This window comes from Carcharodon carcharias, chromosome 28 (genome assembly GCF_017639515.1).
Source record: "Carcharodon carcharias isolate sCarCar2 chromosome 28, sCarCar2.pri, whole genome shotgun sequence".
Taxonomy (NCBI): Eukaryota; Metazoa; Chordata; class Chondrichthyes; order Lamniformes; family Lamnidae; genus Carcharodon; species Carcharodon carcharias.
Genome location: NC_054494.1, coordinates 27,824,738 through 27,851,704, shown reverse-complemented (window position 1 = coordinate 27,851,704; position 26,967 = coordinate 27,824,738). Strand labels below are relative to the sequence as shown.

Below are 26,967 nucleotides of genomic sequence, written 5' to 3'. Positions count from 1 at the left end.
CGCCGATGCTGCCAGACCTGCTGAGTTTTTCCAGGTAATTCTGTTTTTGTTTTGGATTTCCAGCATCCGCAGTTTTTTTGTTTTTATCTATGTGTTGCATCACGGCAGTTCTAATCCATGCACCTAGTCAATTAAAGAACAGTGTGGGGTGGGGGCTGGCTGAGACAGTGGGTTAGCCTGCCTTTTTACCTCTAAAACAGGAGTTCAAATCCAACCCTGGCCAGCGGACTTGTTTTCTACCGTGAGGTCCCTGCATGGAATGAGTCCCACGTGGGCACAGGTCAGAAATTCAAAACGCTTCTGCGGTCACCACTTCTTGGTGAGAGATAACCCTGTTGTAATTGTGGGTGCGCTTTGAAGGCTTCAGAGAGGCAAAGTAGAGGGAGTTGTACTCTACATCCAGCTGCTTTATCTGGTCTGGCAAAGCTCAATGCTGACAATGGACGTCCGCAATGGAAAGTATTCCCCAACACTTTGGTAAACACAAATTAATAAACAATTTTCAAAAATACACATTACAAATTCTACTAAACACATATTAGCTGATGTCTCACATATAAAGTCAGGACTTGGCAAAAGCACTACACTAGTTGCTTGGTAGTGCAGAACTTGAGTATTGCTATAAAATAAAGAAACAGGCTGTTGAGATTTTTTGTCTTGCACTTATCAGGACAGTTCACAAGAATACCAACAGTAAGTAAAGGGAACAACAATTTAGATTGCATAAGAAGAGAGTGCTGATTGGTTGGCAAGCAGTCTCTGATTGGTACAGGCATTGTCGTGGAGAATGCACCAGGGAACCGTTAACTGCCAAGCTTTTGTTCAAACTCAAAAAGGTAGGTTGACTCTGATTGGTCACGGGATTGCCATGGGGAGTTAACCAGGGAATGGTTGTCCCCTAAGCTCTGTTTAGTTGAATAAAGGTGCAATGCTTGGGTATGCTCCTTCTACCTGCAAAGGGCAGCACCCTCCCTGTGGGTGAATATTTGTAGCTTCTAGCATGTGTAAGTGAGCCATACTGTGAGCCCAAATGATAATCTTAAATTGGTTGTCAGTGTAACTCATAACACAAATCACGCAATTAGCAAGTGTTACCCAAATGTGGAATCACATCTAATGTTCAACACTCTGTCTTGAGCTTTGCAAGCACGGGCTGTTTGGGTACGGTCTGTACTTTGCCTGTTGTAAACACCTGAAGGGACATATGTATGTATGTCCCAACAGCTGGCTGATCATATCAAGCAGCACGTCCCTTCGGCTGGTCGCAGTAATGGGACACTCAACATGCAAATGTTATCAGCTAGCAGAAAGTAAAAACCCCTCTCCCACTGACTTGTTTTAGGGTTTGAGGGGGCTCCAATTAACCTGGGGACATGTCACTTTAAGGCCACTGTTCAGATGATTTCTTGGAAAGGCGATCAAACTGCATAAATCATGAAATCAGTAAGAGGTTAATTGTGAAAGGAAGCTTCTATACTTTGGGGGATCTTTGTAAATTTATGTCCCCGCTCTTGGGGAAGAAGCCAGGTTATTAAGGGTAATTGGAAATGTTTGTTGTCGATTTCACAGATATCTTTGCACATGCAAAACCAATTTCCCACGATGTCATACATAAGCAGTCAAGGCCAAGGTAGAAGGCAGGGGATAAATGGGCCAAATATACTGGACTTTTAATTTTAAAAAAAAGGTACAAGTTTGCAAAGGCAGATCCCATTATAAATGTAGGCTGAGGAATTAATGAGAAAACATTGACAAAATATGTGACAAAAATTCGGCAAGTGATGCAGACCAGAAGTACATCTTCCTTCTCCATTTTAAAGCCTTAGGTGTCTTGATCCTATATTAAGTCTTAGGACTTAATGAGGGAGCAGAGTTAGTTGGACAAGAGGTTTCACTATAATTCAGCTTGAGAAGAATAATAAGGCACATCAATGCCACCACCGGTAGGAGTGTGTGATAAACTTCCAGTACAGGAAATAAGTTTCTTAAGGGAAGAAATGTGCAAAGATGCAATACCTTACTAAGCTAGAGAAAGATACATAATACATAATAGCAGATCTCCCATAGCTCTCAGTATGTTGGAAGATGCAATGGTTTGGAAAGTCAAGAATGTTATGCTATGTCATGCACAATGCATTATTCAGTTGAGGTGGAACTTTGTTCCTTTATGGGACACAAAGTTTAACTTCTAAGTAAACAGAGAGTCTCAGGCCATTCATTCAGCTTAATTGCTGTTTAGTCAGGGAACTTTGAACATTGGAATGTGCTAGTCATTTTCAGGCTGCAGGTCAGAAGCAAACCACTCCTTAAGCATGTTTTGCCTCTGTAAGAGGCTGCAGTAGGGCATCTGCATGCGTTAAGTATAATAATTTTAATACAGTAACTAAAAAAGATTATATACTTAACCTAGTAGGTTTAAAGACAGCTTTTGAGACTAGAAGACAGGTCAAGATGCAGTTTGGAGTGGGTCTCCCTCATTCTGGACCACAAATTTTGGCTAAAATAGAGTGATTGGACTTTGAAAAATAATCACAGCTCCCGATAGCCAAATGGGTGTGATCTGGCTTAATGATTGGGATCAGAGCTCCCAACTCCCTACATTTCCCTGATAGCAAGGATGAGGGCCCTCGTTACTAACAAAAAGAAAATGGCTGCAGACTATTCTTTCATTGCAGTTCATGAGGTACCTTATAAATTAATTAAAGTGACTCTGTTCAATAGAACCATCCATCAACACTACAATACCCCTACGGGTTGCAGTGGAACACTGCTGCAATTGAGATACTTCCTGCAGTGTCATTCAGAGTGCTGAATAAATCAGTCTCTCTGTCCACCCTTACAGCATGGCTAAGATCAGGTAACCAGGGGATATATTAACCTTCTCTATACTGGACCTTCAACCAGCTGCACGATCAAATGTAGGCAAAACTCCTGGTACTGGGAGGCACAACCAATTGAGGTGCAAAAAGAAATCTTGCTTCTTTTCTGAATCTCATGCAACTTTTGAATTCAATGGTAGCTGAGGAATGCCAAATGCATCTCAAAATGGTTCAGTGAGCGTATTAAATATCCTTGCTAGTGATGCTACACTAGGAGGACTTCTGGAAGCGGACACAGTCCTGGTTCCTATTGCTCGCTCTGATTGTTAATTCGGGCAGCTGTTAACATGGCAAACCTATGAGGAGGAGCCTGTACAACATTAAAATGCAACGGCCCCCGGTGTCTAGTTTCTGAAGCACGGGACCACACTTGGCGAGTCAATTGTCTGCTTGCAAAAGCCCCTTTTGGTTCATTTAGAAAGTCAATGAATGGCTTTTATTGCTACTGAAAAGGGCGGTGTACACCAGCCACACTAAGGGTGATTTCAGTCAAAAATGATCATCTCGTCACACCCAACCCAAAGGAAGATCCTTTCACTGTGGGTCATGAGGTACCTTATAAATTAGAGTGACCCTGTTCATGAGAGCCACCAGAATATCCCAAAACAACAATTTATAGTCCTCATATCTGCTTGTTGAATCATCTTTATCTTTTCTACATGATACTGCCCAGTTCAAACAGCAGCAGCTGAGATCATAGCCAGGTAGCCGAGTTTTCTCCAAGTCCTCGTCAACGTTGGTGTGAAACTGGCTGCGTGGAGGAGAGTGCTACCCCCTATAATTTACTCTCGGTACCTCATAACAGTATCCTGCCTCTGAAATGGGGGAACTCAGCAGTTATGGGAAGGCTGATCCAACATTCAAACTCAATATGCTGATGCCCCACAATTAAAGGCAAAACATTTGTACAGGGACTATTTCTTCCGTGAAGTAGACACAGCTCGGACTTCAGCTTCCTCATTTAAGAAATTCTATTACCATCCAACTTCTTTGTAAAACTAGTGTGTCCCTCATTAGAATGTGCTTCTTAGATCAGCACAAATAGAACTGTTCAACCTGAAGCTGTGTGGCACTGACCTTAAGCATGTTAACCAAATGAGACAATTGCTGTTTGTATAATAACTATCCGGTGAAATAGTGTGTCATACAGACCAGCCTGTTCCACGTTTGGCTCCTGGTCTGTGTTGAATTAGCGCCAGGTGAACGTGAGGAAGAACTTGCATTTACGTGGTGACTTTACACAACCGCAGGATGTACCAATGCACTTTATAGCCAATTAGGTACTTTGGAAATGTAGTCACTGTTATATTGTATGAATGGTGGCCACAAGATTGTACTGAGATAAAAGACCAGATCATCCGTTTCTGTGACACTGATTGGCCAGGTCACTGGGGAGAACTTCCTTACTCCACTATAAAATAGTGCCATGGAAACTTTTACATTCACCCAGAAGAGGTGAACGTAAACGCCTCAGTTTAACGTCTTGTTCCAAAAGAAGGCACTTTCGACAATGCAGTACTCCCTCGGTACTGCACTGGGAGTGTCAGGCGAGATTATGTGTCTGAGTCTCCTTGAGCCCGCAATCATCCAACTCATTAGCTGAGAGTGCTGTTTGCTGCCAACCAGTGTTCCCATTCTTTATTATTATAGAGTGAATCCTGGTCTAAAGGAGTGATGGAGCACCCTGCCAAGTTTAATATTTTGAGCTCATGGAGCAGTCACTTGGGTGAGGGAGGTGCTGGACAGGTCATCCCAATACTAATCAGCACCTTGAGAAATGAAGCAGAGGGAGGCTTGTCAAGCCAAAAGAAAACTGATGGGAGACCAGCACACTAGCATTAAAAAAAATACATCTGCAAGCATTCCAGATTTAACCTCACACTTATGGAGCAGAAGCACACACACACACACCGGGGTGTTCAGCACACCCAGGGTCACTATTGTCAGCCCAAATCAGTCGTCATTACAAATAGGAAATGACTCAAGTTAAAATAATAAATCCAATTTGGCTGATTCCAACTCACTGGGACTCCTGCAACGTTTGAGGAGAGAGCCTCCAAGGACATCATAGCACATCTCACTTGTCAGCAATGGCCTCCCATGTGCACAGTACAGTATAGATAATCTAATAGCCATTCAAAAATAGCACACAGCATCAATGTCTTCACCAGAGCAGCTCAGTGGAAAGCATAGCAGCTGGGTTTAAAACATCCAGAATCTATCTCCAGACCCGCCAAGGAGGTACTGCAATAGGTTGGTTTTCAGATCCACAACTGTGTGTGTGTGCGTGGGGGAGCATGCGTGGGGGAGCGTGCGTGGGCGATCGTGTGTGGGGGAGCGTGCACGAGTGAGTGAGCGTGCGTGGGGGAGTGTGCATGAGCGAGTGAGTGAGTGTGATTGTGTGAAAGTGTGTGTGTGTGAGTGAGTGAGTGAGTGAGTGAGTGAGTGGGTGGGTGGGTGAGTGGGTGAGTGAGTGAGATTGTGTGAAAGTGAGAGAGTGAGTGAGAGTGAGTGAGAGTGAGTGAGAGTGAGTGAGAGTGAGTGAGAGTGAGTGAGAGTGCGTGAGAGTGAGTGAGAGTGAGTGAGAGTGCGTGAGAGTGCGTGAGAGTGCGTGAGAGTGCGTGAGAGTGCGTGAGAGTGCGTGAGAGTGCGTGAGAGTGCGTGAGAGAGCGCGAGAGAGCGCGAGAGAGCGCAGAGTGCGCGAGAGAGTGCGCGAGAGAGCGCGCGAGAGAGCGCGCGAGAGCGCGCGAGAGAGCGCGCGAGAGAGCGCGCGAGAGAGCGCGCGAGAGAGCGCGCGAGAGAGCGCGCGAGAGAGCGCGCGAGAGAGCGCGCGAGAGAGCGCGCGAGAGAGCGCGCGAGAGAGCGCGCGAGTGGGTGCACGAGAGAGTGCGTGAGAGAGTGCGTGAGTGAGCATGAGTGAGTGAGCATGAGTGAGTGAGCATGAGTGAGTGAGCATGAGTGAGTGAGCATGAGTGAGTGAGCATGAGTGAGTGAGCATGAGTGAGTGAGCATGAGTGAGTGTGTTTGTGAGTGAGCGTGAGTGTGTGAGTGATTGTGTGAAAGTGTGAGTGTGAGAGTGAGAGAGTGTGTGTGTGAGAGTGAGTGAGCGTGTGTGTGTGAGTGAGTGTGTGTGAGTAAGTGAGCATGTGTGAGTGAGTGAGCGTGTGTGAGTGAGTGAGCGTGTGTGAGTGAGTGAGCGTGTGTGTGTGAGTGAGCGTGTGTGTGTGAGTGAGCGTGTGTGTGAGTGAGCGTGTGTGTGAGTGAGCGTGTGTGTGTGAGTGAGCGTGTGTGTGTGAGTGAGCGTGTGTGTGTGAGTGAGCGTGTGTGTGTGAGTGAGCGTGTGTGTGTGTGAGCGTGAGTGTGTGTGTGAGCGTGAGTGTGTGTGAGTGAGCATGTGTGTGAGTGAGCATGTGTGTGAGTGAGCATGTGTGTGAGTGAGCATGTGTGTGTAAGCGTGAGTGTGTGTGAGTGAGCGTGAGGGTGAGTGAGCATGAGTGAGCGTGAGTGAGGGTGAGTGAGTGAACGAGTGAATGAATGTGAGTGAGTGTGAGTGAGTGAGTGAGCGTGAGTGAGCGTGAGTGAGCGTGAGTGAGCGTGAGTGAGCGTGAGTGAGCGTGAGTGAGCGTGAGTGAGCGTGCGTGAGTGAGCGTGAGTGAGCGTGCGTGAGTGAGCGTGAGTGAGCGTGCGTGAGTGAGCGTGAGTGAGCGTGAGTGAGTGAGCGAGTGGGTGAGTGTAAGTGAGCGAGTGAGTGAGCGTGAGTGAGCGAGCGTGAGCGAGAGTGAGCGTGAGCGAGAGTGAGCGAGAGTGAGTGAGCGTGAGTGAGAGTGAGTGAGCGAGTAAGTGAGTAAGTGTGAGTGTGAGTGAGATTGAGAGTGAGAGTGAGCGTGAGTGAGTGTGAGTGTGAGCATGAGCGTGTGTGAGTGAGCGTGTGTGAGTGAGCGTGTGTGAGTGAGCGTGTGTGAGTGAGCGTGTGTGAGTGAGCGTGTGTGAGTGAGCGTGTGTGAGTGAGCGTGTGTGAGTGAGCGTGTGTGAGTGAGCGTGTGTGAGTGAGCGTGTGTGAGTGAGTGAGCGTGTGTGTGTGAGTGAGCGTGTGTGTGTGAGTGAGCGTGTGTGTGTGAGTGAGCGTGTGTGTGTGAGTGAGCGTGACTGTGTGTGAGTGAGCGTGACTGTGTGTGAGTGAGCGTGACTGTGTGTGAGTGAGCGTGACTGTGTGAGTGAGCGTGAGTGAGCGTGAGTGCGCGAGTGTGTGAGAGTGAGCGTGAGTGTGTGTGAGTGAGCATGTGTGTGAGTGAGCATGTGTGTGAGTGAGCATGAGTGTGAGTGAGCATGAGTGTGTGTGAGTGAGCGTGAGTGAGCGTGAGCGAGTGAGTGAGCGTGAGTGAGTGAGTGAGCATGAGTGAGTGAGTGAGCGTGAGTGAGCGAGTGAGTGAGCGAGTGAGTGAGCGAGTGAGTGAGTGAGCGTGAGTGAGTGAGCGTGAGTGAGTGAGCGTGAGTGAGTGAGCGTGAGTGAGTGAGCGTGAGTGAGTGAGCGTGAGTGAGTGAGCGTGAGTGAGTGAGCGCGTGAGTGAGCGCGTGAGTGAGCGCGTGAGTGAGCGCGTGAGTGAGCGAGCGTGAGTGAGCGAGCGTGAGTGAGCGAGCGTGAGTGAGTGAGCGCGTGAGTGAGCGCGTGAGTGAGCGTCAGCGTCAGTGAGCGCGAGCGTCAGTGAGCGCGCGCGTCAGTGAGCGCGAGCGTCAGTGAGCGCGAGCGTCAGTGAACGCGAGCGTCAGTGAGCGCGAGCGTCAGTGAGCGCGAGCGTCAGTGAGCGCGAGCGAGTAAGTGAGCGAGTAAGTGTAAGTGAGTGAGTAAGTGTAAGTGAGTGAGAGTGAGCGTGAGTGAGAGTGAGCGTGAGTGAGAGTGAGCGTGAGTGAGAGTGAGCGTGAGTGAGCGTGAGCATGAGTGAGTGTGAGCATGAGTGAGTGTGAGCATGAGTGAGTGTGAGCATGAGTGAGTGTGAGCATGAGTGAGTGAGTGAGTGAGTGAGTGAGTGAGTGAGTGAGCGTGTGTGTGTGAGTGAGCGTGAGTGTGTGTGAGTGAGCGAGCGAGGGAGCGTGAGTGAGCGAGCGAGGGAGCGTGAGTGAGCGAGCGAGGGAGCGTGAGTGAGCGAGCGAGGGAGCGTGAGTGAGCGAGCGAGGGAGCGTGAGTGAGCGAGCGAGGGAGCGTGAGTGAGCGAGCGAGGGAGCGTGAGTGAGCGAGCGAGGGAGCGTGAGTGAGCGAGCGAGGGAGCGTGAGTGAGCGAGCGAGGGAGCGTGAGTGAGCGAGCGAGGGAGCGTGAGTGAGCGAGCGAGGGAGCGTGAGTGAGCGAGCGAGGGAGCGTGAGTGAGCGAGCGAGGGAGCGTGAGTGAGCGAGCGAGGGAGCGTGAGTGAGCGAGCGAGGGAGCGTGAGTGAGCGAGCGAGGGAGCGTGAGTGAGCGAGCGAGGGAGCGTGAGTGAGCGAGCGAGGGAGCGTGAGTGAGCGAGCGAGGGAGCGTGAGTGAGCGAGCGAGGGAGCGTGAGTGAGCGAGCGAGGGAGCGTGAGTGAGCGCGAGCGTGTGAGCGTGAGCGTCAGTGAGTGAGTAAGTGTGAGTAAGTGTAAGTGAGTGAGAGTGAGAGTGAGAGTGAGTGTGTGAGAGAGTGAGTGAGTGTGAGCGTGAGTGAGTGTGAGCGTGAGTGAGTGTGAGCGTGAGTGAGTGTGAGCGTGAGTGAGTGTGAGCGTGAGTGAGTGTGAGCGTGAGTGAGTGTGAGCGTGAGTGAGCGTGAGCATGAGTGAGTGTGAGCATGAGTGAGTGTGAGTGAGTGTGTGTGAGTGAGTGAGTGTGAGTGAGTGAGCGTGTGTGTGTGAGTGAGCTTGAGTGTGTGTGAGTGAGCGAGCGAGGGAGCGTGAGTGAGCGAGCGAGGGAGCGTGAGTGAGCGAGCGAGGGAGCGTGAGTGAGCGAGCGAGGGAGCGTGAGTGAGCGAGCGAGGGAGCGTGAGTGAGCGAGCGAGGGAGCGTGAGTGAGCGAGCGAGGGAGCGTGAGTGAGCGAGCGAGGGAGCGTGAGTGAGCGAGCGAGGGAGCGTGAGTGAGCGAGCGAGGGAGCGTGAGTGAGCGAGCGAGGGAGCGTGAGTGAGCGAGCGAGGGAGCGTGAGTGAGCGAGCGAGGGAGCGTGAGTGAGCGAGCGAGGGAGCGTGAGTGAGCGAGCGAGGGAGCGTGAGTGAGCGAGCGAGGGAGCGTGAGTGAGCGAGCGAGGGAGCGTGAGTGAGCGAGCGAGGGAGCGTGAGTGAGCGAGCGAGGGAGCGTGAGTGAGCGAGCGAGGGAGCGTGAGTGAGCGAGCGAGGGAGCGTGAGTGAGCGAGCGAGGGAGCGTGAGTGAGCGAGCGAGGGAGCGTGAGTGAGCGAGCGAGGGAGCGTGAGTGAGCGAGCGAGGGAGCGTGAGTGAGCGAGCGAGGGAGCGTGAGTGAGCGCGAGCGTGTGAGCGTGAGTGAGCGCGAGCGTGTGAGCGTGAGTGAGCGCGAGCGTGTGAGCGTGAGCGTCAGTGAGTGAGTAAGTGTGAGTAAGTGTAAGTGAGTGAGAGTGAGAGTGAGAGTGAGTGTGTGAGAGAGTGAGTGAGTGTGAGCGTGAGTGAGTGTGAGCGTGAGTGAGTGTGAGCGTGAGTGAGTGTGAGCGTGAGTGAGTGTGAGCGTGAGTGAGCGTGAGTGAGTGTGAGCGTGAGTGAGCGTGAGTGAGTGTGAGCGTGAGTGAGTGTGAGCGTGAGTGAGCGTGAGTGAGTGTGAGCGTGAGTGAGTGTGAGCGTGAGTGAGTGTGAGCGTGAGTGAGTGTGAGCGTGAGTGAGTGTGAGCGTGAGTGAGCGTGAGCGTGTGTGAGTGTGTGAGTGAGTGTGAGTGAGTGTGAGTGAGTGTGAGTGAGTGTGAGTGAGTGTGAGTGAGTGTGTGTGAGTGACGTGTGTGTGAGTGAGCGTGTGAGTGAGCGTGTGTGTGAGTGAGCGTGTGTGTGAGTGAGCGTGTGTGTGAGTGAGCGTGTGTGTGAGTGAGCGTGTGTGTGTGAGTGAGCGTGTGTGAGTGTGAGTGAGCGAGCGTGTGAGTGTGAGTGAGCGTGTGAGAGAGAGTGAGCGTGTGAGAGAGTGAGTGAGCGTGTGAGAGAGTGAGTGAGCGTGTGAGAGAGTGAGTGAGCGTGTGAGAGAGTGAGTGAGCGTGTGAGAGAGTGAGTGAGCATGTGTGTGTGTGAGTGAGCGTGTGTGTGTGTGAGTGAGCATGTGTGTGTGTGAGTGAGCATGTGTGTGAGTGAGCATGTGTGTGAGTGAGCGTGAGTGAGCATGAGTGAATGAGCATGAGTATGAGTGAGTGAGCATGAGTGAGTGAGCGTGAGCGAGTGTGGGTGAGTGTATGAGGGAGTGAATGTGAGTGAGCGTGTGTGGGTGAGTGAGCGTGTGTGTGTGAGTGAGCGTGTGTGTGAGTGAGTGAGCGAGCGTGTGTGTGTGAGTGAGCGTGTGTGTATGAGTGAGTGAGCGTGTGTGTATGAGTGAGTGAGCGTGTGTGGATGAGTGAGTGAGCGTGTGTGGATGAGTGAGTGAGCGTGTGTGTATGAGTGAGTGAGTGAGCGTGTGTGTGTGAGTGAGTGAGTGAGCGTGTGTGTGTGAGTGAGTGAGCGTGTGTGTGTGAGTGAGTGTGTGTGTGTGTGTGAGTGAGCGTGTGTGTGAGTGAGTGAGCGTGTGTGAGTGAGTGAGCGTGTGTGTGTGAGTGAGTGAGCGTGCGTGTGTGAGTGAGTGAGCGTGCGTGTGTGAGTGAGTGAGCGTGTGTGTGTGAGTGAGTGAGCGTGTGTGTGAGAGAGTGAGCGTGTGTGTGTGAGCATGAGTGAGTGAGCGTGTGAGTGAGCGTGTGAGTGAGCGTGTGAGTGAGCGTGTGAGTGAGCGTGTGAGTGAGCGTGTGAGTGAGCGTGTGAGTGAGCGTGTGAGTGTATGTTTGTGACTGAGTGTGAGCAAGCGAGTGAGCGTGCGTGAGCGTGAGCGTGAGCGTGAGCGTGAGTGAGCGTGAGTGTGAGTGAGCATGAGTGTGAGTGAGAGTGAGAGTGTGTGTCTGTGAGTGTGAGTGAGCGAGCGTGTGAGAGAGTGAGAGTGTGTGTGTGAGTGAGTGTGAGCGTGTGCGTGTGTGCGAGTGAGTGTGTGCGTGAGTGTGTAAGTGTGCAAGTGAGTGTAAGTGTGAGTGTGAGCGTGGGCGTGAGCGAGCGTGGGTGCGAGCGAGCGTGGGTGCGAGCGAGCGTGGGTGCGAGCGAGCGTGGGTGCGAGCGAGCGTGGGTGCGAGCGAGCGTGGGTGCGAGCGAGCGTGGGTGCGAGCGTCAGTGAATGAGTGTGAGTGAGTGTGTGAGTGAGTGAGCGTGAGCGAGTGTGAGTGAGTGTGTGAAAGTGTGTGAGTGAGTGAATGTGAGTGAGCATGTGTGTGAGCATGTGTGTGAGTGAGCGTGTGTGTGAGTGAGCGTGTGTGTGAGCGAGCGTGTGTGTGAGCGAGCGTGTGTGAGAGCGAGCGTGTGTGTGAGCGAGCGTGTGTGTGAGCGAGCGTGTGTGTGAGCGAGCGTGTGTGTGAGCGAGCGCGTTTGTGAGCGAGCGAGCGCGTGTTTGTGAACGAGCGAGCGCGTGTTTGTGAACGAGCGAGCGCGTGTGTGTGAACGAGCGAGCGCGTGTGTGAGCGAGCGAGCGCGTGTGTGAGCGAGCGAGCGCGTGTGTGAGCGAGCGAGCGCGTGTGTGAGCGAGCGCGTGTGTGAGCGAGCGCGTGTGTGAGCGAGCGCGTGTGTGTGAGCGAGCGCGTGTGTGTGAGCGAGCGCGTGTGTGTGAGTGAGCGAAAGTGAGCGTGTGAGTGAGCGTGAGAGTGAGTGTATGTTTGTGAGTGAGTGTATGTTTGTGAGTGAGTGTATGTTTGTGAGTGAGTGTATGTTTGTGAGTGAGCGTGAGCATGAGTGAGCGTGAGCACGAGTGAGCGTGAGCACGAGTGAGCGTGAGCACGAGTGAGCGTGAGCACGAGTGAGCGTGAGCACGAGTGAGCGTGAGCGTGGGCGAGCGTGAGCGTGGGCGAGCGTGAGTGAGCGTGAGTGAGCGTGAGCGAGCGTGAGCGAGCGAGAGCGAGCGAGAGCGAGCGAGAGCGTGAGAGTGAGTGAGCGTGAGTGAGTGTGAGAGTGAGTGAGTGTGAGAGTGAGTGAGCGTGAGTGAGTGTGAGAGTGTGTGTCTGTGAGTGAGTGAGTGAGTGAGAGTGAGAGAGCGTGAGTGAGTGTGAATGAGCGTGAGTGTGTGAGTGAGAGTGAGTGAGAGTGAGAGAGAGTGAGAGAGAGTGAGAGAGAGTGAGAGAGAGTGAGAGAGAGTGAGAGTGTATGAGTGTGAGTGAGTGAGTGAGTGAGTGAGTGTGCGGGTGTGTGGGTGAGAGAGTGTGTGAGAGTGTGTAAGTGTGAGAAAGAGAGTGAGAGTGTGTGAGTGTGTGTAAGTGTGAGAAAGAGAGAGAGTGAGGAGAGAGAAAGAGAACAGGGGGACAAAAAAGATACTGCCTGCCCTTTCCAGCCATTAAAAGCTGTACATTTGCCCCTCCTTCTGACTTGCAGCTGTGAGACGATTTGCAAACAGGAACATGCCAAGTTCCTTCGACAGCACCTCACAAACCCGTGATCTTGACTGCTTAAGCAACTGTCTCGGAATACCACCACCTCCAGTTCAATTTATTACTTTAACCTGACTCATCTCCCACTTGTAGTGAGAACTAATTTGGGTCGACAATTGTGACCCTGGGAGCGCTGAGCGCCCACAAGTCACACACCAACCTGACCTGCAAATATTTCACACCCCTTCATTGAAAGGGCAGCCAAAATCCTGGAACTCCCTACCCAACAGCACCACCGTGGGTGTACCTTCACCTGCAGCCGTTCAAGGTGGCACCTCACCACCACCTTAAGGGGAATTAAGGTTAGGTAATAAAGTATTGGGCTTGCCAGCAATGCCCACAGTCCATAAATGAGGAAGAAAAACAAGCACGACACTTGATTTATGCCATCCAAAACACTGAGCCTACCATGACTATCATTTCTGTCACATATGCAACGCCTCACCTAATATGTACCCAATAAAAAAGGCAGATATTACACTCACAATTTCAAACAGAATACAATTCCTATTTAAGCACATTCAGTGGTTAATGTACAATAAAATTTAACAGCTAAAGACTCTACTTTAAAAAAAATCCCCTGAACCATTACATCGCACAATGTATTACAAATTACTATTACTTCCTGAACACTCTTGTTTAGATTTCACTATTTTCACAACCCAGGACTCCTATTGATTAAATGACAAGGTACAGTCACAATAAACCACATATACACACACATGCCAACCTTCCATGGTGTTACACATGGGAGTCAAGAGGAAATGCAATTTTCAGTTGAAGCAGTTAGGAGGCAGGGAATAATACAAACTTAGCACATAAGGTACAATTCAGTCCACACTGTAAAGTCATGTGTCCAGTTTTTATTTTTCCATTATAGATTCCGAGGTCCAGATTTAACTGCCTTGGTAAACTTGTCAAACTGCAATTACAGCCTCTGAACAGAGGTGGCTCTGTAGTCCATCTATTGTCAAATCCATTATAACTGCAGATACAGAACTTTATTAGGGGGTGCGGAGGAGGCGCAGTGGAAAGGGTAAGGTTGGCAAGAAACAACGGCAAATGCAAGATTTTCAATAAATGTGCCAACCTTAAAAAAAGAGACAGATTCTCAAGGTCAGAAAAACCAGTATGAAATGGCTGGCTCTCATTGTCTTAATACTCCCAATGCTTTAAAGTGTTACTGGACATGCATGTCGCAAAGGATCACTAGTCAATCTCCCCTGGTATAGTGAGACCCAAGAGCCAACGGTAAGTGCAGTGAGAGGAGAACTGCACCACAGTGCACAGACGTTATTCAGCCCCCATTTTAAAGTCAGTCATTGCATTTAAATATTTCCATTATAATTTCTAAAGTCCTCATTTATAATAAAAACTGTATGCAAATTCCTGGATCCACGTTTATGTTAAATGCCTATGTCAATGGGTCACCATGTAATTACACTCTCCTGCCAGGTGTGGTGCTGTGACCCCCCACCCCCCACCACCCCCCCACCGCCCCCAACCCCCACCCATTAGAAAGATAGCCAGCATGGATTTACAGATTTTCAACACAGGTTAAGAGAAAGTGACATTCCCCATAGGAGGCCAGGGTTCCTTGCAAATCAACTGGATTTTTGAGAATTGATATCAACTTAATCTACTCTAAACAAGATTTCAGCTGCTCAGAGATTCAACACTGTGGACCTCACCCAGAGGCAGAATAAAAATCTTAAATAGCCAAGGAGGATGAGAAGTCCAATGAAACTTAGGATCTAACACAGCTAAGAACAGAGACCAAAAGCAGCCACAAGTCAAATAAGATGATTTACAATAAGGAGGAAAAGAAATTCCATTATACGAAGCACTCTTTGGCTTCAAGGCTCATCATTGTTATTTGCACAGTAGCCCTGGCATCTAAATACAGCTCCAGAGATTGCACTCGCACAAGACAGAGCACTATTCCCTATTCAAACCTTCACACGTGTGCTGCTCCTTTAGTACAATACCAGTCAAGGGTACAAGGGTATTATTGAAGTGGCTTCTTTAAGAGGCGCAGATGTGATTACAGCAGTTCCTGTAATAACTGCGATCTCCAAAACAAAAAGGAAGAGTGTTTGAAGGAAAGTGGTAGTTTTCCCCCTTGTGGTAGCCAGTTTTTTCCTGGACTGTAAACAGCCAGCAATCAGCAGGAGGTAGGTAACCTCACCAACGTGCAACCCAATTCACACTTTGCTTTTAAAACTGGTTGCATATCAAACATGTGTAACTCTGCAACCAGAGAGGAAAAAAAAGGGAGAGTGGACCTAGTTCTGAAGCCAATTTCTTGAATACACAGTGGCTGAGTGGGCACACAGCATCAGCTCTGCACCTGTTGTACACAATTAGTTCTCTTTGCTCCTGTGGCCCTATTGGTGACTGGAGACTGGAGCCGCTTTAAAACAAACAGGCAGAGTGCATGGAGAAAATGCATCCACAACACTGGATAGTGAGAAAATCTTCCTCTTTCAAGGAAATGGATCAAGCAGTGAAAGAACGTCTTTGTTGAACGAGAAAAGAAAATAACCAAAACATTACTGCTCGTTAAATCTGGCTAAAATGAAGGATCAGCGACTTTAGTACATAGCAGTGCTTTCCCCTGCACCTTTACTTTAGTCTGACACCAGCAATTTGTGCTTGTTTGAGTTTCTTCCACCCCCACCACCAACCACACCCACCTCCCACCCCCACCATTAGCCCGTCCCCACCAGCAACAACCCCCCAATGTTTTTAAAACATCTTTTCTGCTCCCTCTCATCCCAATGCACTTTTTTCTTACCGGACTTCTTCCTATAGCCATTAAAGCTGCACAGTGCTCCACTTCCCCATTCTTGAATAACTAACTGCTTGGCACAGAAGAGGACATGTCTAGCCAGTCCCTTGATCACACCAGTCCGCCCAGCAGGCAGTCAAACGGCCTCAAATTCAACAATTAAAAAAAAATTATTATTCATTCATGGAATGTGGGCGTCGCTGGCTAGGCCAGCATTTATTGCCCATCCCTAGTTGTCCTTGTTCAGAGGGCATTTAAGAATCAACCACATTGCTGTGGGTCTGAAGTCACATGTAGGCCAGACCAGGTAAGGGCAGCAGATTTCCTTCCCCGAAGCGGATTAGTGAGCCAGATGGATTTTTTTTTACAACAATTGATAATGGTTTCATTAGACTTTTAATTCCAGATTTTTATTGAATTCAAATTCCACCATCTACCATGGCTGGATTCGAACCCAGAGCATTACCTTGGGTTTCTGGATTACTAGTCCAGCAACAATACCACTACACCATGGATAAATTTGAGCTCCATGTGAAACATTTGGCAGTGCAACATTTTCATGCCAGTGGTGGCCAGCACGCACTATATTTGTGTCGTGTTCAACTTAGGGTGACTAGGTCATTTGAGACTTCAAAGGGCGGCCGTGCCTTTTGCAAGACTCCCAAGACTCAGCTAAGGGTCACATGCTCAGGGTTACCAGCCACGGCCAACAGCAGAACCAGTGGACTTTCAGTGGAAGAACTAAAACCTCGGGGGATGACAGCTGCTTCCAGGCGGAGGATCCTTCGGGAAGAGAGCTGGTGTCTCCCTCGAGTACACGCCAAGGGAGGCAACAGGAAACCACCTTCTGTATCCTTCCCCCCCCCCGCAGCCCCCCCCCAAGTCATATTGATCATTGAAATTGAGATATAAGAGCAGGAGGAGTCCGTACGGCCCATCGAGTCTGCTCTGTCATTCAATACGATCACGGGCTCAACTTGGACCTCAACTCCTTAAAAAGGAGCTGAAGAGGAATGTGCTAGACCAGGAGGTGTGGGAAAAATGAGTAGAAGGTCTACCCATAGGCAGATCACCACCATCAGTTCAACCTCAAATTAACCACTGGCGGTCAGGTTGGTTTTGTGAAATACAAAAGTTTTGTCATTTTCATGTCCTGGGACAGGAGGACAATTTATCGCAAGACACTGGCTTCCTTTCTCTAACTCACTCCCGCTCAAAACGTAAGACTGTTGCCAGATACACTCAGCATAGAGCAACTTTCTGTAGAGCTTCAGGGATTTGGTTTTTTTTGCTCTTGGCCTCTTCAATTCCCTCCCTGGGGTCTGTTTCCATGAGAAACGATCATCATCCAGTGCTATTCTTATCTCACCAGTATTACACAAGGAAATAAGGGACAGGAGCAGGAATGGGCCATTTGGCCTTTCCACAAGATCAGGATTGATCTTTATCTCAACTCCCACCTTCCTGCACTCTCCCCGTATCCATTAATTGTTTTGGTACTCAAAAATCTATCTCCCTCTGTCTTGAATATTTCCAGCAACCAAGAATCCACAGCCCTCTGGAGTGGAGAATTCCAACGATTCACAACTCTCTCGAGTGAAGAAATTTCTTCTCATCTCGGTCTGAAATGGCTGATCCCTCATTCCAAGGCTGTGACCACCCCCACCCCACCCCTCATGAAGCCTCAAGAATTCAATAATACCAACAAGCCATCCAGTCATGGATGGGATCACAGCTCAGCCCAACGCTGCCTTAACCTTAACCCAAAGCCCACATACATTCCCAGCAGTAATCTCTGTAGATCAAAGAGACGAATCCCAGCTATTTTTCCTTCAGCAAGATCCAGGAACACTCTGGCCAGTTTTAGTTTTGAGACCACTGCTCAGGCTGAGACTCCTCCAATGGAGCACACATCAAACCTGTCACCTCCCTGAATTATGGGAGCTTAAAGTGGTGTCTTTATCTCCATGCTCAGAAAGAATTTCTCTGCTATCATTTCCTACCTTGCCACTCGGCGCTTAGAATTCTCTTCCCGGCATTAGTTTATTTTCTGAACTATGAACTGGGAAGAATTTGTGATGTGTGGTCCTGCAGTAGCTCACTGTGCAGCTCCAGTAATTTATTCTGCAAGTAGCTCCGCTGCAAAGGCCAGGGAGGTCCCGTGTTCAATCCCTGCTGAGTTAAGCAAGCGTCAGCCAAGATGACACTAGAAAGCTCTCGGCCTCAGTGCTCCTGGTTGGAGAAGTAGGAAAGAAACAAAAAAAAACACTATGCCTGTGGGGCTTTTGGGTGAGCAGAGGGTTGGATTGTGATGTCTCCATAGCCATTTTGCCTCTTGACACTTTAACAGTCAAACCTCATACATTCAGAACCATCAGTGAAGCAAGCTATCAATGGCAGCAAGGAAACCTGTAGGTCAGGAAATACTCATACACAGCAAGGGTGGTAAAAGTGTGGAACTTTCTTACGCAAAATTGCTACCAGGTTGACTGTTAATTTTAAATTCGGAGGTCAATCAATTTTTTTTTGGAAAACCAAAGGGATAAGGCATTAGATCATAGATCAACCACGGTCTCACTGACTAGCAGAACTATTGCAAGGGCCCAAATGGCCTCTGCTGTTCCTATGTACACTATCCAAAAGAGAACAGCTAGGAAAGAGGAGAAAAATGGTATGAAAAGAAACATGAGGGATATAAAACAACTTGATTTTTCCCAACCCTGCCTCCTCCCCCCTCCCCTCCCTGGCCAACTCCTTTCTTTCTGCAATTAAGTCTCATTGGGTCATCCACTTCCTGCAATAACCAGTCTTCTGCCAATGCCACTCTTCAAGATGGTCAGACACTCCTGAGTGACCTGGGGATGGCCATCTCATTGGACTTCCCTCCATCCCATGGGGAAAGGTTAAACAGATGGAAGTCCTCTCCAGGCAACATCACAGGCCTGGATGTGATCATCCCGGACAATTGGAAAAAAAATAGAAACTGAACCCATGCCCTTCCAATCAATGATGCCTCAAGTTACAGCGTTTTAAGTGTCAGTTTCTGCCTTGTACAATACAAACTGGAAACCTTGTTAGTATCTGGTTCATTTGTTATTTAAAATGCTCCCAAGGGTGGAAAAAACACACACAAAAGGAAAAGCTTTAAGCCACAAATTGTTTGATCATGAAGGGACAGAGATGTGTATGAACGAGAGTGGTCATATCTTTCGTTCTGCTATCTCTTAGGTAGTAAGCAAAACTGTAGGTCAAGAAATATTTGCACACAGAAAGGGTGGTAGAAGTTTGGAACTCTCTTCCACAAAACTGATGCGAGGTCACTCGTTAATTTTAAATCTGAGATCAGTGACCCCAAGGCTGGAGAATCCCAAATGGCAGAAAATTATTACAGCAAAAACAGCATCCATTCACTGAGCAAGAGGATTACTCATCTTTAAAACAAACATGCACAATGTCCGATAAATCAGGAAGTGATGGAAAAGCTCAGAGCAGGTCTGGCTTCATCTGTGGAGAGAGAGAGAGACAGAGTTAACGTCTCAAGTCCAATATGACTCTTCTTCAGAACAAGTTATATGGGACTCGAAACATCAACCCTGTTTCCCTCGCCACAGACCCTGCCAGGCCTGATGAGTTTTTCCAGCATTTCCCGTTTTTATTTCCGCTTTACAGCATCTGCAGTACGTTGCTTTTATTTTATGACCCGTGGGATTCTATTCACTCAAACAAATTTGTAACCAGGAGTAGGATTCAGCAGGTCAACCTCAATGAATTCAGTCCTCTCCTTTATAACATCTTCAGGAAGATGCAGCCAGTAAAATTATACTCCTGTCTTCTATTTACTAGCCAACATTTGGACCATCGTGCCCATGCCAGCTCTCTTAAAAACAACTTAGCCAGCCCCACTCCCTTGCCCTTTCCCCACAGCCCTGCAATTTTTCTCTGTTCAGGCGCTTATCCAATTTCCTTTTGAAAGCGTCGATTGAATCTGCCTCTACCACATTCTAAGGCAGCGCATTCCAGACCCTAAACATGCGCTGTGCAAAAGGTTCTTGCTCATGTGACTGTTGGTTCTTTTTGCCAGTCATTTAAATCTGTGCCTTCTGATTCTCAACCCTTCCAGAAATAGGAGCATTTTTTCCCTTCAACTACTCTGCCTAGACCCCTCGTGATTTTGAGCACCTCTATCAAAAGTAGATCATTAGAAAGCTCTCAACTTTCAAAGGTTAAGGGTTAGCGACGTGAATAAGGTTGGTGCACCTTCACCTGATTCCCACTTTAAATTGGCAAAGAGCCCCTGTTGAGCAATGACTGTTGAAATGCCCCCTACTGAAGTATGTGTTTGTCTTACAAAAAGAGATGATCAGTTATCAGTGGTGGCATTTCACACTAAACGACTGTCTGAAATCTAGTGCTCATGACTCTGTCACTCACAGTCAAACTAGACCAGTTTTTTTGGTTACGAGTCTGATAAGGGACAGAAATAAACCACTTATGTCTAACCTTGGAAACAATCATCATCTTTCAACTATTCCCTCTGTCTCCAAACCCAAAGAACTTGTCAACCAGAAACCTTACAGGAAGGGAAAGCTGGATATCTTAGCATATCATATGAAAGGTGCCAAAGTAAAAACCATTATAAAACCCAACTTATACAGGCAATGAAGGATATTTATAGGTTTGAATGTGAAAATATATTTTAGCAACGTGTTTTGTTAAACACACAATCCATATTTCATTGGAAAGTCCACTAATTGCAATACAACGCAGAGTTATTCATAATCTATGTATATCTTTATACTTTCTACAATTCTTATCACTCCAACCAAGACGTCATGAAACAAGGGAAGTGCCAGTGCCAACTGGTTAGAGCTGCCTCTTCCATCGACTCCCTCCAATTAATTCCACTTCACTGTTTCACTCTTCTATCAATTATGACCTTGACTGGAAGCGTTTAAACAAAAACACAAACAAACATCACTCTCTTTCTATTGTAAGAGAGGCTACAAAACTGTTTTGGAGTGAGTAACAAAGGCTGCAAAACATCTGAGGGCTCATTAATTGCAACAGCCATTCAGTCAACTTGATTGTCCTGCAGATAAATATCATCCTGACCTCTAAAGACGTGCAAAAATCACTAACACCTTCTCGAGTACGATGATTTTAAATATTGTACATCATATCAAGACCGCGAAAGCCTGCTCTCAATGGTCAAATCACTTTTCATGAAATTCAATCTCAGGCAAGGAGTCCCATATAATGAGATGCTCCTGCCTGCTGTTTCAAACATGACCATTCAGCTTGATATGATAGTTGCGGTAAAGTCTGGATCCTTTGCATGTTGAGAGGCCAGATTGGCGTTTTCAAAGAGGAAGTGCCAGCTATAATACTCAGAGATGTGTCAACTGACATTTTCATGAAAATGAAAAGATCTCTCAGATTTTCAATGGTGTATTTTGGTAGATACTGTGGCCGGCTAAAGAGGAAACCAACTGGCTTATGGTGGTTGGCCCTGAACAATACAGGAACAAACTTACTGCTCCATTAATATTACAGCTTTGTGACAATCCACACAAATGGCTCAGGGGGTGAATATGCTGAATGGATTGGCATAGAGCCACATGGCTACTAACGTACGAGATCCCTTCATTTTCAGGAAATGGCAGTTGACATTGAGCACTGAGGAGCTGAAACATTGACACTTCCTCTTTGAAGAGGCCAACATGGCCTTTGGAGGTGCTAAAGGCCCAATCTCCACTGTGCTGAACATCCCACAGTCAAGCTTGAGAAAGCAGTCAGGTGCATCTTGTGGCACTTGATGCCATTAAAGGTTTGGAAAAGTGATTTGACAGTATAATCAATGAAAGTAGCATCTCAGATTCAATCCCCATTCTGCATGGAGATGGCTGATTACAACCAGGGAAATGGCATGAAAATTGTCATGATCAAAAAGAAAATCCTCCATGTTTCATACTCTTCAAACATAACCAACAACTTCTGTTGCAAAGCGCCCATAAGCAAAAGTGAAAACTACACTGCAGCATCTTAACGCTTCAGGGGGATTTGGAGAATGTTACTGGGATCATAAGGCAATGATTACTTTCCCCTATCCACTTATTTCTTCTGTCCTGGCGATGTATTGATCCAAACTTGGCCCCCTCTGCCTTAGCTAGGAGATCAAACTCGATGTATACGCCCAGAGAGCAAACAGCCTGTTGGCAAAGCTAATCGACTGACAAGAGACCACCAATGGAACCAAATCTGGCTGAATGCAAACCTGGTTTTCATACAGTATCCACTGAACCCAGGGCAAGAACCATTGATGAGTCTCCTCTATCTTCTCATGTACAGGCGTCTAAATGTGGCTCAGTGGTAGTAGTCCCGCCGGAGTCAGAAGTTTTTGGATTCAAGTCACCCTCTAGAAATTTGGGGCCATAATTTAGGCCAAAAGCCCAATGCAGTTCTGAGGGAGTGCTGAACTATTGGAGGTACCATCTTCTGGAGGAGTAATTAAACAGAAAGCCAACCCATCCTCTTGGGTGGGTGTACAATATCCCACAGCGCTAATTTATGAACAGCAGGAGAGTTAACTCCACTGTTCTCGCCAATATTTGTCCCTCAAACAACATCACTAAAGGAGATTAGCAGTGGTCATAATATTTCCATTTGTTGGGGCTTGCTGTGCCCATATAGGCTGCCACATCTCCTTCATTACAACAGTGACTACACTTCAAAAAATACTTCATTGACAGTAAAGGACTGTAGCATGTCCTGAGATCATGAAAGACATTACATAAATCCAAGTCTCTCTTTTACAACAAACTCTGCTGGAAAACACAAACATCAACTCAGCTAAAATCATCACATACCAGGGGCAAGTTTTAGGGATGTAATAGAACTCAATGCTACATCACATGGTCTATATACCCACTAAAACATGGAGGATTGGGGGTGGGTTGCTGCTGCAACTCAAACCTCAATATTTCAAATATTACTGTTGGAGAATAATTATAATCTTTTGTACTTCAACTTCATTTGATCATATTTCATTGCAGAAACCTGATTATATTCACAACCTGTCCCTACACCCTCCCACTATATCTCCTAATAGGTACTCCATCAATCTATACATCAGCTGATACATTATTTCCACCCATGGCAGTACCTATAGACTCTCCATCACCTGTGCCGTCAACTCACTCAAACAATTCACTGGTCATTTCCCCAGCAAAGACTGTGGAGGGAGAGTATGTTGAATATATAAACAGTATTATACAACATACCAGATGGCCAGGGGATAAATTACAGGCATCTTTGTGTCAGTCCTTCATCAGGTTGGATCTGAAGTGCACGCTCGTGATTTCACTACTTGTGCACATACTGACCCCGAAGCAACTCGGGACACAATACACATCTGTACCTGACCTGCAACCATCTGTTATTCCCCTGCATTTTCAGAAGTAGATTTTGCTCTGCCAACATTCCCCATCCATTGTAATCATACAAATGCCAGTATCTTTCACAAGTCACACATATCCCCTGATATTACAGGACTAATATCCACCCTTTTGTAAATGTGATACCATTCTATGTTGGATCATCACTCATTTTGATTCAAAGCTCACCATCGTCATCTATATAGTGTCACCGTCCACTGACGGCACTAGCATCACATCATGGTCAGCCATCCACCCACAACAGAGCACACTTACATCACCATAACAGCCATTGCTTTCATCCCTGGTGACCTGCTCACTTGTGTAGTCGTTGTATCTTTACATAGAATTAACAGCACAGAAACAGGCCACTCTGCCCAACTGATCTATACTGGTGTTAGGCCCCTAATGAGCCTCATCCCAGTCTACTTCATCTGATCCTTTAACTATCAGCATTTCCTTTGCTTGAAAGCTTCCATTTTCTAAGAATTAGGACAAGGAGACTTTTTAAAAATAAGAAGCCTCCCATTTAAGGCGAAGGTGAAGAGAATTTTTTTCACTCAGGGGGATTTTCTTCCCCAGGGAGCAATGGAGGGTCACTGAATATTTTTAAGGCTGAGTTAGATAGATTTTTGATTGTCAAAGGAGTCAAAGGTTATAGGGGATGGACAGGAAAGTAGAGTTGAGGCCACAATCAGATCAGCCATGATCGTATCAAATAGCACAGCAGGCTCAAGGGGCCAAATGGCCTACTCACCCTAACTTGTATGTTCATATGCCAGACTGACTGCATATATAATGTGGAAAGTAACCGGACATCAATCAGAAAATTTCAGTGGTTTGGACTTTCAATGGTTCCAAAGTCAATCTAGAACCAAACTGTAACTCCTGCCCACCATCCATTATTTTTCAGTCACTCATGTAATGCAATTAAATGTTTTAAAAACTGCAAGCCAAATTCATCACACAGGGAGCTATAGTTAGCTTCTGTTTAAAAGCAAAACTTAAGTGCTTCATGCTGAATGTAAATACTAGATATGGCCCCTCCCACTCCAGCCCTGTCATCGATGTAACCCATTGTAATGGCATTCATCACCTGGGACAGCACAGCCCATAATACTGGGGTCCTGATCCTAACATTGCAGAATTACGATCCAGTTCAAAACAAGTTGCTCTTCATGTTGTAACAGTGCTGTCTGAGACACAGACTTGCACGTGCTCCACTGCAGATTTCAGTGGCATTGTGTCTTTTGTTTAACGTGGTGTTTCAACATCCTCGACTTGAGCAGAGTTGAGGTCAAAGCAGTGCTACCATCACCAGTGTTCACGCACCCAAATCAGGGCAGTTAAGATGGTAGATGCCTTTCACCTATTACTCTTCTGCACCACCTCCCCCCACCTTTTATATGATTGTTCCAACCAAGTGCTATATCGTATAACACTGTCTGATTCACAACGAACCTTATTCAAAACCCAAATGGACAATTCACAAAAACAAGCTCATATAGGCAGCACCCAGAAAACACCCTGGGTCATACAACCCCCTCTCTCGCTCCAATGTCTCTTAGCAAACCTTTGATGGAGCATTTGTTAAACCTGCCAAGTTAAATCCTTCCTTCTCATGTCAATGAATTCAAAAGGCAGTCAATACATCAGATTCACAGGCCTGGAGTGGTAAGTGGGGATCAATTTCTCTGACACTTAATATTCATCAGAATGTTGGGATGCCACAAATTAATCAACTCCATAACTGTGCACAGAAGCCAAAAGAAGTAAACAATAGCCTCAGAAACTTGGTAGTTTTAAAAAGCAGTAAATGTTATCCTGTAAAATGACATCATTTAAAATTAATAGTTAAACTCATCTTAGCAAATGCCAGAAAATATGGTTAACATTAACACTTTTAAGGTACGATGATTTCAAAATGACATGTACAGGTGCAGAAAACCAATTTCCTACATCATATTTCATTGTTCCAGAACTGGGTTAAATAACATTTCTCTGCTTAGGCTATTTTTTAATCTCAACACAGTCTTAGGATTTTACATTCCTTTGGTGGCTCGTTGACAGCAAAAATAATGGATTTCCTCTCCATCTCTCCCTTTCAACAGTCATCTGGAGAGTATTCCACCACCCCCCCCCCAAAAAAAAAACAATGATTAGAAAGCAGAACAGGCCGGTTTAATTTGCCTCCTTTCTCTCTCTCTCTCCCCTCCCTCTCTCTCTCTCTCTGTTAACTGCTCTGGCTTCCTGGACAGATGTACAGGAGAGCCTCTTCCTTCTGTTCTGCTAAAAGGCCCTGGTACCAAGTGGCTGCCCTATCCATGAGACACTAACAACCTGAGAGGGAGAGGGAGAGAGAGCGAGAGAGAAAGCACGCTCACCTCCCTGACCATCTTTTTTCAACTAAGCTTAACTCGCAACTAGCCATCAGATAGGAACTTGCCTGTCTGGATAAATCCCTACTCCAGAGTATTTCCACCCCCGTACCCCCGTCCGCCCCCCTCCACCTATATATATATATATATATATAGGTACACACACACACACAAAGTGGCCTAAGCCCAGACTAAACACTTTTCTCGCTTTCTCTTTACTCCCCAAAGCTTTCCAGCACCAGGGAGGGACTTATCCAAGGAAAACATCGTACCCGATTCCTGTCTGCCCCTCACCGTGCCAACAAAAAAACCAGTCAGGAATCCGGCGTGAATTATACAGATCTCCACACATCCAGCGGCTGGAAAAAAAAAGGTGGGGGGGGGGGGGGGGGGGGGGGGGGGGGGGGGGGGGTGGTGAACACAGAGCGTCTCCTTAACTGATTTCTCTATCGGAGACCACCACCCACCTCCCCCCCCCCCATTGTTTCATTAGTGAGAGCCTCATTCACAGAGAGCAACGGCTCCTACAGCCCAGCAAGAAGAGACAAAAAAAAGGTGTGAAATCCCAAGAAATTGACATGAAACTTACTTACGGAATGAAACAGCCCGGAATGAGAAATCCCTTTGCGGAGGCCTCGGTATTTCTCTGCCTCGTGTGTCCCCAGTTTAAAAAAAAAGGGAGAGAGAGAGAGAGAAAAAAAGACCGACTTAATGTTAGTGCGTGAGTCAGTGAATCAACTAGCATACAGGGGAGCAAGTTGAAGTGTCAAATTACATTGGCTAGTCTATTACCAAAGGGCCACGCTTGGCGGCTGGTGGCAAAATGTGTCCCAGATCTCCAGCACACCGCCAGGCGCGAGGATGAGGAGTCAGCACAGTCACAGTGCAGGACTGGATTTTTTATTCCCCCCCCCCACCACCACCACCACCACCACCCCCCCTCTCTCTACCTCCCTCCCTCCCTCTCTCTCTCTGCCTCTCTCCTTTAGTCATCAGCCAGGTTTAGACCATCACGGTTGGAGCGTCGACACCGCGCTCCGGAGTCTGTCCCTGCTCCCGACGATCGCGCGGATTGAAGCGTTTGAGAAGTCAGCGTTAGGAGGGACGGGAGGGTTCTGCCCGCAGGAAATCCGGACGGAATGTCATTCAGTAACATAGAACGCCTTGGGGGGAGAGAGAGAGAGAGAGAGAGAGGAGAAAGCAAAACCCACCCGAAATAAGTTACTTCTGTTAGAGAAGACTTTGCGTGTGGATCTATTCGCGGGGTGGGTGTTTCAAACGGGTGCAAAAAAACCTTTCCCCAGGGTGTAGGGATTTGAAAGCCGGTGCAGGGTTAGAAAGGTGTGGGACTCAGTGGGGGTGGGGTGGGGTGGGGGGGGGGGGAGACTGGCTTTGTCAATCCTGTGGGTCGCCGTTCATCGGCTGCCGTGACCAACTCCACGGTGAGCCTGATCCGGCTTTTCCAGGCTGCTCTTTTTTTCTCTCTCTCTCTTTCTCTCTCTCTCTCCCCTCTCTCTCTCTCTCTCTCTCTTAGATGGAAAGCCACACTGAATAACAAAGGCATGTTTGAGAGCAGGACTGGCTGGCTGAGTGACGTCAAGGAACAGTGACGGTGCCAGCAAACGGGGCTCCTTGCTCCTCCTCACTGCTCCCAAGAAGGTTACTCTCCTTTTCTCAGGGCTTTTTGGGACTGGCTCGCAAAAGCCACATTTCCACCCCACCCCCCCCCCAAACACACACACACACACACACACACACACACGCTTCCCCCCCACCACCTGAAGGGCAGCCAGTCAGAACCAGCTGCAAACTAAAACACACAGCGCAGATCTCTTTCTTTCTTAAATTGGCACTTGGG

The 26,967-nt window shown here is 47.8% G+C and overlaps 1 protein-coding gene across 8 annotated transcripts in view; it reads right to left on the bottom strand.

The window, feature by feature from the left end:
- Positions 1 to 25,949, bottom strand: part of zmiz1a (zinc finger, MIZ-type containing 1a) — a 411,800-nt gene extending 385,851 nt beyond the window's left edge. For 7 of the 8 annotated variants that reach the window (XM_041176086.1, XM_041176089.1, XM_041176090.1 and 4 more), the window contains exon 1: positions 25,703 to 25,949. The gene's annotated coding sequence lies outside the window, so the exon portion shown is untranslated. Of the gene's footprint in view, positions 1 to 25,698 lie in introns of all 8 variants that reach the window. The other variant, XM_041176087.1, reaches the window with a different exon arrangement.
- Positions 25,950 to 26,967: the final 1,018 nt, after the last annotated feature.